The sequence below is a fragment of the Arvicanthis niloticus genome, chromosome 22 (assembly GCF_011762505.2).
Source record: "Arvicanthis niloticus isolate mArvNil1 chromosome 22, mArvNil1.pat.X, whole genome shotgun sequence".
Taxonomy (NCBI): Eukaryota; Metazoa; Chordata; class Mammalia; order Rodentia; family Muridae; genus Arvicanthis; species Arvicanthis niloticus.
The window spans coordinates 5,186,761-5,196,299 of NC_133429.1; positions in this window are offsets into that span (position 1 = coordinate 5,186,761).

The window sequence follows — 9,539 nt, forward strand, 5'->3', positions numbered from 1 at the left end:
GATGTATATCTCAGGATATATATATATATATGTAAATATCATGATGAAGCCCACTGATTTGTTCCCTTTTGAGCTTGCTTCAAATTTTTTTATTATATGTGGGGGAGGGAGAGAAGGCATATGCATACGTGTGGAGAGAAGGCATATGCATATGTGTGGAGGTCAAAGGACGGTTTTGTGGGGTTGGTTCTGTCCTTTGACTTGCAGGCGAATTTTGAGGATCAAACTTAAGTTGTCTGAGGCTTGTGCTTTGCAAGTGCCTTCACCACTGAACCATCTCGCTAGCTTTTTGTTTTGTTTTGTTGACACAAGTAGCTCAGGCTAACCTAAAACTCACTGTGCATCTGAGGATGATCTTGAGTTCCTGACCCTAGTGTTTCTACCTGCTGAATGTTTATGTAACAGACATGCACCACCACATGTGATTCTTGAAACCCATTACTTTGTACAATAAACACACACTAATTAAAAGAAAGTGTTGGGTATATATACAAAGAAATACTATGCACCCCTAAACAGAGGTTCAGTCTTGTCGTTGTGTAGTGTTCATGAATTACTAACATAATATAGATTTCCGTTATCAGAAATCTAGAGTCTAAGGACAAGACTGTGCCTTAAATGTACCTGGCACACAGTAGGTGCCTAAAAAGTATTGAGTGAGTGAATGAATGAATGAATGAATGAATGAATAAAAACATTATTTGGTTCTCACAGCGTGCCTAGGACATGCCTTGAAATTCTTTTGATCAAAGAGGAAAGAGGGTACCAGAGGTCCAGTGATTCATATGATCAGGGTCACACAGTTAGTTGAAGTTGGATTTAGAATATGGTCACCTGAAACTCTTACACCTAGTTAGGCCGGATCTGGAAGCAATTTTGCCAGAATACTTTCAAGGTCAGAATACATCTCACCTGGGCTGCCTGTGGGATTAAGTAAGTGGCCACATTGTAGGTCAGGATTTAGTGCCCATAGAGTCCTGGAACCTCAGCTTCTCTACTATGGAATAGAATCAGGAGCCAGAGACATCCCTGCGTGAGTACAGCCTCCAGACCTTGGAGCCATGCTTCCTTCCTTCCCTTTCTTCAAAATGACACTCAGAACAGGAATGTCTCCCTTTCCCTGCCCTCATTGATAGCCTGGGCAGGAAGTGGGGAGACATCATGATTCCTGCAGAGAAGTCTAGCTGTGTACCAGAAACCTCAGAACCGGGATTCTGTGACCATCCCCTACCCCCCAAATGCCTACTGGCATCATCTGAGAGTTTTCTAGGTGTCTGGCACCACCTGCACTCAGCATTTTGTTGATCTGTATCTGCCAGAGGGATCTTTGCACATGCAATCAGATTATGCCACTTTCCTGCTTAAAACACCCAGCACATCAAAATGTCTTCTTTCACCTCATGCATGGGGCCCCAGGAATCAGATGGAGATAATTCTGGCCACGCTCCACCCACCCGCCGGTTCTCCCTCACCCCATCTCAAGTCGCACAGGGCCTTTGCACAAGCAGCCACACAGCCAGAAACGCTCCTCCTCCCCTTCCGTAGCCCCTTATCCCAGTTTCTGGCTTCAGCTCTGCTAAGAGCTTGGCATTCTAGGATAGATCTAGCAGATGTTCACTGAATGCCAATCATTTCTGCTTTCTTAAATGCCATTTTATCGATGGGACAGGGAATCGTACAAAGTCAGAGGACAATCTGCAGGAGTCAATTCTCTCCTTCCAGCATCTGGGTCCCAGGGATCATGAGGCTGGCAGCCAGCCTTTCCCCGCTGAGCCATCTCTCTCTCCAGCACTATTTTCCTGCTTCTTATATTCAGTGCCACAGTCATTTTATATTTGTTTGTGTAAATATTTTACTGATGCTTCTGTGCCTTCCCCAGACAGGCTGGTCCCCTTTGCCAACATTTATATCATTCGGGGGGGGGGGGCGGGGAGGGCGGGAGGGAGAAAGACCAATTCCTTATACTTAAGAGTTCCATATGTGCCTCATCTACCACACTCCTTGGTCAGCCTTGAAGTCTAGGGATCAAGCATAGGCCACAGGTTTGTCTCAAATAACCAGCCTTTTGCTCCATCCAAGCCAACGGCTCCCAGTCCAGGCACCACATAAGCAGTGGAGAGGGAAGATTGCCTCCTCTTCTGTCACCTGGCACAGGGCCCAGGTGACTGCTACAACCAAATGCTGAGTACATCATGCTTTCCCAGTGAATGTCGGGGGTGGGTTCTTGCTATTTCAACTGTGTGTGACATAAATTCTTACTGTGTAGCCCAGGATGGCCTGGATCTTGCTACATTTTAATAAACCTTTTTGAAATTTTCATACATGTGTACTGTATTTACATCATTTTTCTCTCCACCCTCTGCTCCACACAACTCTTCCCATGAGCCCCCAACTCCCTTTAAATTTAAGACCTCTTGTTTAATTATTACTGAGGTGTGTGTGTGTGTGTGTGTGTGTGTGTGTGTGTGTGTGTGTGTGTGTGTATACAGCCTTCTAGTGTTGCTTATATGGACATGTGTTCAGGGCTGACCACCTGGAAGTGTATAACCTGTCAGAGCTGGCTTTAATTGCCTGTAGTTCTCCATTTAGGGAATGTGCCTTATCACACACACACACACACACACACGCACACGCACACGCACACGCACACACACTGTATACAAAATAAGAAAAAGAAAGAAAAATTGGTGTGGGAGGACAAAGAAAGAGAGAGAGAGAACTGCACAGAGACAGAAATGACAGAATGGGAGGAAAGGACTGGGAGACGGGAAGGGAAGACATAGAAGGGAAAGAACGAGAGGAGACCAAGTGAACTCAATTCCCAGGCCCCACATGATAAAAGGAGGAAAATGACTCCTTCACCCTCCTCACGTGCAGCCTGCGCTATGGTGCACACAGCCCCTCTATACACAAAGTCATTTTTTTAAAGATAAACTGGGTGGGTATGGTAGCAGAATCTGTGATCCCAACCGTCAGAGCGTGCAGGCATGAGAAAGAGCGAAGAGTTCAGGTCATCAACGTTTGTTATAAACTAAATTGGAGGCCAGACAGGGCTACATAAAATCCTGTCAAAGATAAAAGAACAGAGCAGAGAAAAGGGAAAGACATGGAGCGTGGCTGAGGGGGACAGCCCACACTAACCTCGGACCTCCACACTGTGCAACTGCTACATACAAAACTATTTAAAATCTGTGTAATCTGACCTTTGAACTGTGTAGACACAAAACATGAAGTTTTTACATTTAAACTAGAATTCCAACCCCAATATAGACAGTTCATTATGTCTATATAAATATTTCCAAGTCTTGGAGGAAAATCTTCTAGTCCCTAGAATTTGGGATAAGAATTGTTGAACTTAGATCAAAACTTGGGGACAACTGGATTTCCACCGAGAATCTGATAGCTCACCTGACCAGCAGGTCCTTGACAAAAGCTGGACTCTCCAACAGTTCCTGCAGCAGATTCCCAAGAATAACTTTCCTGGAGCCTTACAGCAACCAGAGCCTCCTGGATCCACATATCATCTTCAGAGGCCTCCAGTACCCCACTCCTCCTACCCCACCCTGGGACCAAGCACACAAATAGTCGTGGCCCAAAAGGACCAAGGACTCAGTGGTGTTTCCAGAGCTGCCATCACCTGTGCTCACTCAGTTGCTGCTGTCGCTAAGGCTGCTTGTGGTGAACATGAGGCTGGGGATCAATACAGCCTCGCCAGGGAGAGGGCTGGGGGTGGGAGATAGACCTACAGGAGAAGTAAAGACACAAGACAGAAGGCCAGATTTCCTCTGAGGAAAAACAGAGTGAGAGGTGAGAAGGTGGAGACTACAGAGAGAAAGTGGTCTATGAAGAGAAATTAGCTGGAAGAGAAAATCGCTGAGGAGAAAGTAAGCTGGAGGAAGTAGACTTGGAGAAGGTAGGCTCTGTGGGAGATGATCTGGAGAAACTGGACTGCAGGGAGAAGATGGATTGTAGAGAGAGTGTGAGCTTTAGGGAGAAGGTGGGCTGAGGAGAAAGTAGGCTGGAGGGGATGCGGGGTTGGGGGAAGGTGAGCTGAAAGAAGAAAGTGGGCTGAGGGGAAGGTGAGCTGAGAAGGTGAGCTGAGGGGAAGGTGGGCTGAGGGGAAGGTGGGCTGAGGGGAAGGTGGGCTGAGGGGAAGGTGGGCTGAGGGGAAGGTGGGCTGAGGGGAAGGTGGAGTAAGAGGAGGAAGATGGATGAGCTGAGAGGAGAAGGTAGACTGAGAAGGTGGGTTTAGGAGAAAGTCGGCTGAGAGAAAGGTGGACTGAGGGGAAGAAAAACTGAGAGGAAGGAGGGCTGTGGGGAATGTGGGCTGAGGAGATGGTAGGCTGAAGATAAAGTATGAAGGAGGTAGCCTAAGGAAAAACTAGGCTCTGGGGCTGCATATCTCCTTCTTCAGAAACTGAGGCATCAGGGAAGCATAACCTAAGAGGACGAAGGCGGGACTGTTTGCAGGGTAGGAGCCTATGCGACACTGCATGCCAGAAACAAGAGTTTTCTGGAGCCTCAAAAAACACTGGCAGACAGAGACAGAGAACAGGGAGAGACCAAAAGATGAAATTAGATAATAACATACACCGAGAAGCCCAGAAAAAGACAGATAACTCAGAGACAGAGAAAGCTAGAAATACTGAGAGATCAACAGACCAACACCTAAAACCTAGAGAGATAGAGCCAGAAAGAGAGAGATTTTTGAGACACTAAGAGATATAAAGAGGGGGAATTCTAAGAACCAAAAGTATCCAGACCCAGAGAACATGGAAGAAGTGCAGTGGAGTGAAGGAAAAGGAGCCCAAGCAGTGAGTGGGGAGTGGGGCTGAATGTGACAGAGATGGGGCTGACGTAGGGGGTGAGAGAGTACACATAAGTCCCCCCAAGTCCCTACCCCTGTCCCCCCAAGTCCCTACCCCTGCCCCCCCAGCCCCTACCCCTACAGAAATCAGCTGAAACCAACCACCCTAGCAGAGCCTTTAGCTGCTTGGAACTCACCTCAGCCTGGTCACCACTTCCCCTGTGAGTCTTGTATGAGCCACACCAGCCACGTAAAAGCCTTCAAACTCCATGGTAGAGTCACTGGTGCTTACGTCAAGGGTGACACCCCCGGCCCCAGCCTGAAGCCAGTGGCTTTCCTTTGAGGGCTGTCCCCTACCTTCTTTCCCCTCCTTCCTTTCCCCTCCCCCTGTGGGAGGGTCCTGAAAGCATTCAGCCCCTGAGGAGAAGGTGGGCTGAGGAAAAGGTGGGCTGAGGAGAAGGTGGGCTGAGGAGAAGGTGGGCTGAGGGGAAGGTGGGCTGAGGAGAAGGTGGGCTGAGGGGAAGGTGGGCTGAGGGGAAGGTGGGCTGAGGGGAAGGTGGGCTGAGGAGAAGGTGGGCTGAGGAGAAGGTGGGCTGAGGGGAAGGTAGGCTGAGGGGAAGGTCTCCTTCCACCATCTCCTGTGGAAGGAGAAATGCTGGTCTAATCATTCAGGACTGCCAAAAGCTAGAGACTCTCATTTCAACCACCTAGGACTTTTCTGGAAGAATCTAGAAGGGAAAGGACAGAGTCCTTTTTTCTTCTTCTTCTTATAAAGGAGGCTGGCTACTCTGCAGAGGAAACATCGTCTACACCAACCTTTCAGAATTTCTGGAGGGTGTTGTTCCTATCGTTTGTTTCAATTTCCCATAGAAGGCCTAATAGTCAGGAGGAAGAGGATGGAGAGGTGACAGGGTGGGTAAATCACTTGCCATACAAGTGTGAGGACCTAAGTGGAAATCCCCAGAACCCACATAAAACCAGATATGATAGTCTGGGCATTGCTAATCCCGACATTCCTATGAAGAGATGGGAGATAGTAATAGAATTACCCAGCCAGCCTGGTATACATATGAAAAGAAAACAAACAAACAAAAGACCATGATTTCAAACACATGAACGACACCAAACCTCTCCACAGGAATTTCTTAATTTCTGTGCACACGCATGCGTGCGCGCACACACACACACACACCATAAACACATACACTATACATAAAATTAATTTTACCCTGGCATGGTGGTGTACACCTTTAATTCCAGTACTCAGGAGTCATAGGTAAGCAGACCTCCAAGAGTTCAAGGCCAGCCAGAACTACACAATGAGATCCTGCCTCAAAAATTATTATTTTAATATTTAGTAGGGAGCAGAGAAATATATGAGGACTCTGTTAGGAGTTAGGGCAACATTTCTTAACTGATGAGTCTCAACCACTTTGAGAATCAAAAGACCTTTTCAGAGGGTCAGCGTATCAGATATTCTTCATTATGATTTATAACTAACAAAATTACAGTTATGATGCAGAGCAATGAAAATAATTATATGGTTGGGGTTCATTATGACATAAGGAACTAACTGCATTAAAGGTTCAAAGAATTAGGAAAATTGAGAACCAGAGTTAGAGGAACCCGATCTGAGGAGTTCGGAGATAAATCCCACACATGGCCCAATGTGTAAACAAACACAATGAATGCCAAGGATAGATGCTGATGACACAGATGGAAGCTTTAAGGGGTGTCCTGAGGAGCGGGACCCAGGTAAGTGTGTGGAATTAGGCCTAGCTTGATTTATAAACAGCTACCCCTGGTGGGCACTACGCGGAACTGCACCCTTCATTGTTGCCTTGGGTTCACTGGTCAACCACGTCTCTCCACCTTCCATACACTCCGTGCTAAGCATGGAACTCAGGGCCCTGAACTGTAGCTTCACCCTTACTTCATCTGTTCTCTATAACTACAACAGAGATGGAGTAACTTCTGTTTAAAAAAAAAGTTTTATTTTTGGTACGTGGTTCTGAGCAGTTGTTACTGGTTCAGACTCCCTGCTACTTTAGCTGAGAGAGGAAGGACCAAGGACTACCTTTTCTGACAGAAGCACGAATCTGGAGCTAGAGATACAACTCAATTGGTAGGTCAGCCTGATCTACATTAAACGTTATCTGGGCAGGAAGGAAAGGGGAAGGAAAGGGGTAGAGAAAGCAGAAGGGAAAAGGCAGGGAAAAGGGCAAGGGCAGGGCAGGGCAGGGCAGGGGCCAGTGAGAGGGCTCTACAAGTCAAAGAGCTTGCCGCCAAGCCTGATGATCTTAGTTCACACCTAGGACCCACGTGGTGGAGGGAGAGAAGACTCCTGACTCTTTTGTGTTATTCTTGCCCACTTTGGCATGTGTACACACACAAACCACACACAAGAAAAAGTATTAATTCATATCTGTCCCACAACCCAAACACCGTCCAAAAGCCCAAGTCCCCAGCACTGGGGCTCTGACACATTAGAGCTCCAACACGTGAAGTTTCGGGGACCTACTCGAGATGCAGAACTAAGAGATAGGATGCGGCAACAAGTTAACGAGAAATCCAGTATTTTCCAATCAGATTGGGTTTTTGGTTTTGAGACAGATTTATGTAGCCATAACTGTCCTGGAACTCACTCTGTAGACCAGGCTGGCCTTGAACTCACAAAGATCCACCTGCCTCTGCCTCCCAAGTGCTGGGATTAAAGGTGTGAGCCACTATCCCCAGCCTCCAGCACCAGCAGTCTCAGTCTCTCTCTCTCTCTCTCTCTCTCTCTCTCTCTCTCTCTCTCTCTCTCTCTCTCTCTCCTCTCCTCTCCTCTCCTCCCCTCTCCCCTCTCCCCCTCTTCCCCCTCTCTCCCCTCTCCTCCCCTCTCCCCTCTCCTCCCCTCTCCCCTCTCCTCCCCTCTCCCCCTCTCCTCCCCCTCCCCTCCCTCTCCCCTCTCCCCTCTCCCCTCTCCCCTCTCCCCTCTCCCCTCTCCCCTCTCCCCTCTCCCCTCTCTCTCTCTCTCTCTTTCTCTCTCTCTCTCTCTCTCAAAAGTAAAAAATAATGAAAATCAAAACAAACAAAAATACTAAAAAGAAAAAAATCAAACAAGAAAAACATGCAGTCCGGTTTGTGTTGACCAACGCCTGGCTTTGGGCCAGTCCTGGAGTGAGCTTGAGATGCCCAGTGACATGATGGAGTCATCAGGGAGAACAGGTCTTCTCCCTCCCAGCAGGTATCCATCCCACAGTCACTCTTAGGCCTGCATGTTCTGGAGAAGCCCTTTCTGTTTCTCCCACACAGACCACTCCTCAAATAGTTTCTAACTACAGAAGGCTTTCCCAGATGATGACCACTTAACCTCAAATACCACTAGACAGGAGTGATGGGGTTCAGAAATAGACACTGATGGGTCTGGGGAGTTAGCAACACATCAGAGCACTGACTGAGCAAGCAAGAGGTGGGCAAGCATGAGGGCTTGCGTTTAAACCTGGGAAACCTATGGAAAAGCCTGGTGTGGCTACTGTGGTTACAGCAGCTGTAACCAGTGATGCGGAGGCCAGAGGAAAGAGGATGGCTGCGGCTTGCAGGCTGTCAGCCTAGCTTCAGTTTCAGTGAGAGAGCCTGTCTCAAGAGGATAAGGCACAGAGTAACAATAAGACACCCAATATCACACTCTTTCCTTTACATGAGCTAACAGTCACATGCACCCAGACACACAAGCGCATATACACCACACACAAACACACAATGGATAAGTATGTATATTTTTAAACTTTTTCCTTTTATTGAAAATAGATTTTTTTTCCTCGAATAAAATATCCTCATTGTGGTCTCTCTCTCTCTATTCCTTAGTTCCTCCTCACCTCTCCTCCCATTCAGATCCACTCCCTTTCTGTCTCTCATTAGAAAGTAAACTGGCTTCTAAGGGAAGATAATAAAATATAATAAGATAAAAGGATAATAAAGTGTAATAAGATAAAACAGAAACTTTCACATTGAAATTGAACAAAACAAACAGAAAGAGGCCAAAGAGAAGGCACCAGAGTCAGAGACCCAGTCATTCACACACTCAGGCATTCCATAAGACTGAGATGGAAGCCATAATATATCCACACATAAGACCTGGTGCAGACCCACGAAGACCTGGTGCCGCTTCAGTCTCTGTGGATTCATATGAATGACCCTTGATTATGTTAGTTTAGAAGGCCTTGTTTTCTTGTGTCCACCATCCCCTCTGACTCTTGTACTCTTTCTGCCTCCTCTTCTGAAGGGTTCATGCATCCCTGAGAAGAAGAATTTGATAGAGACATCTCATTTAGGCCTAAGTATTTAGGATCTCTCACCCTTTGCATATGTCTGTCTGTGGGTCATACAAATAATACCCACAATAAAAAATAAGCACACAGTAAATAAATATGCATATTTTTAAGTTTTTTGCTTTTATAGAAAACAAACTTTTTCCTCATAAAATATATCTTTATTGCATCCTTTTTATATCCTCATGTTCTCATTACAATAAAAAATCTATTTTCAATGATAGGAAACAATGGTTGAGTGTCTCTGTGGTAGATCAAAGTATCCTTTGGGTATATGCCCAAAAATGGTTTAGCTGGATCTTGAGATAGATTAATTCCCATCTTCCTGAGGGACCACCATGTTTATTTCGATAGTAGCTGTACAAGTTTGCACTCCCATCAGCAATGTATGAGTGTCACCCCTATTCCACATCATCACC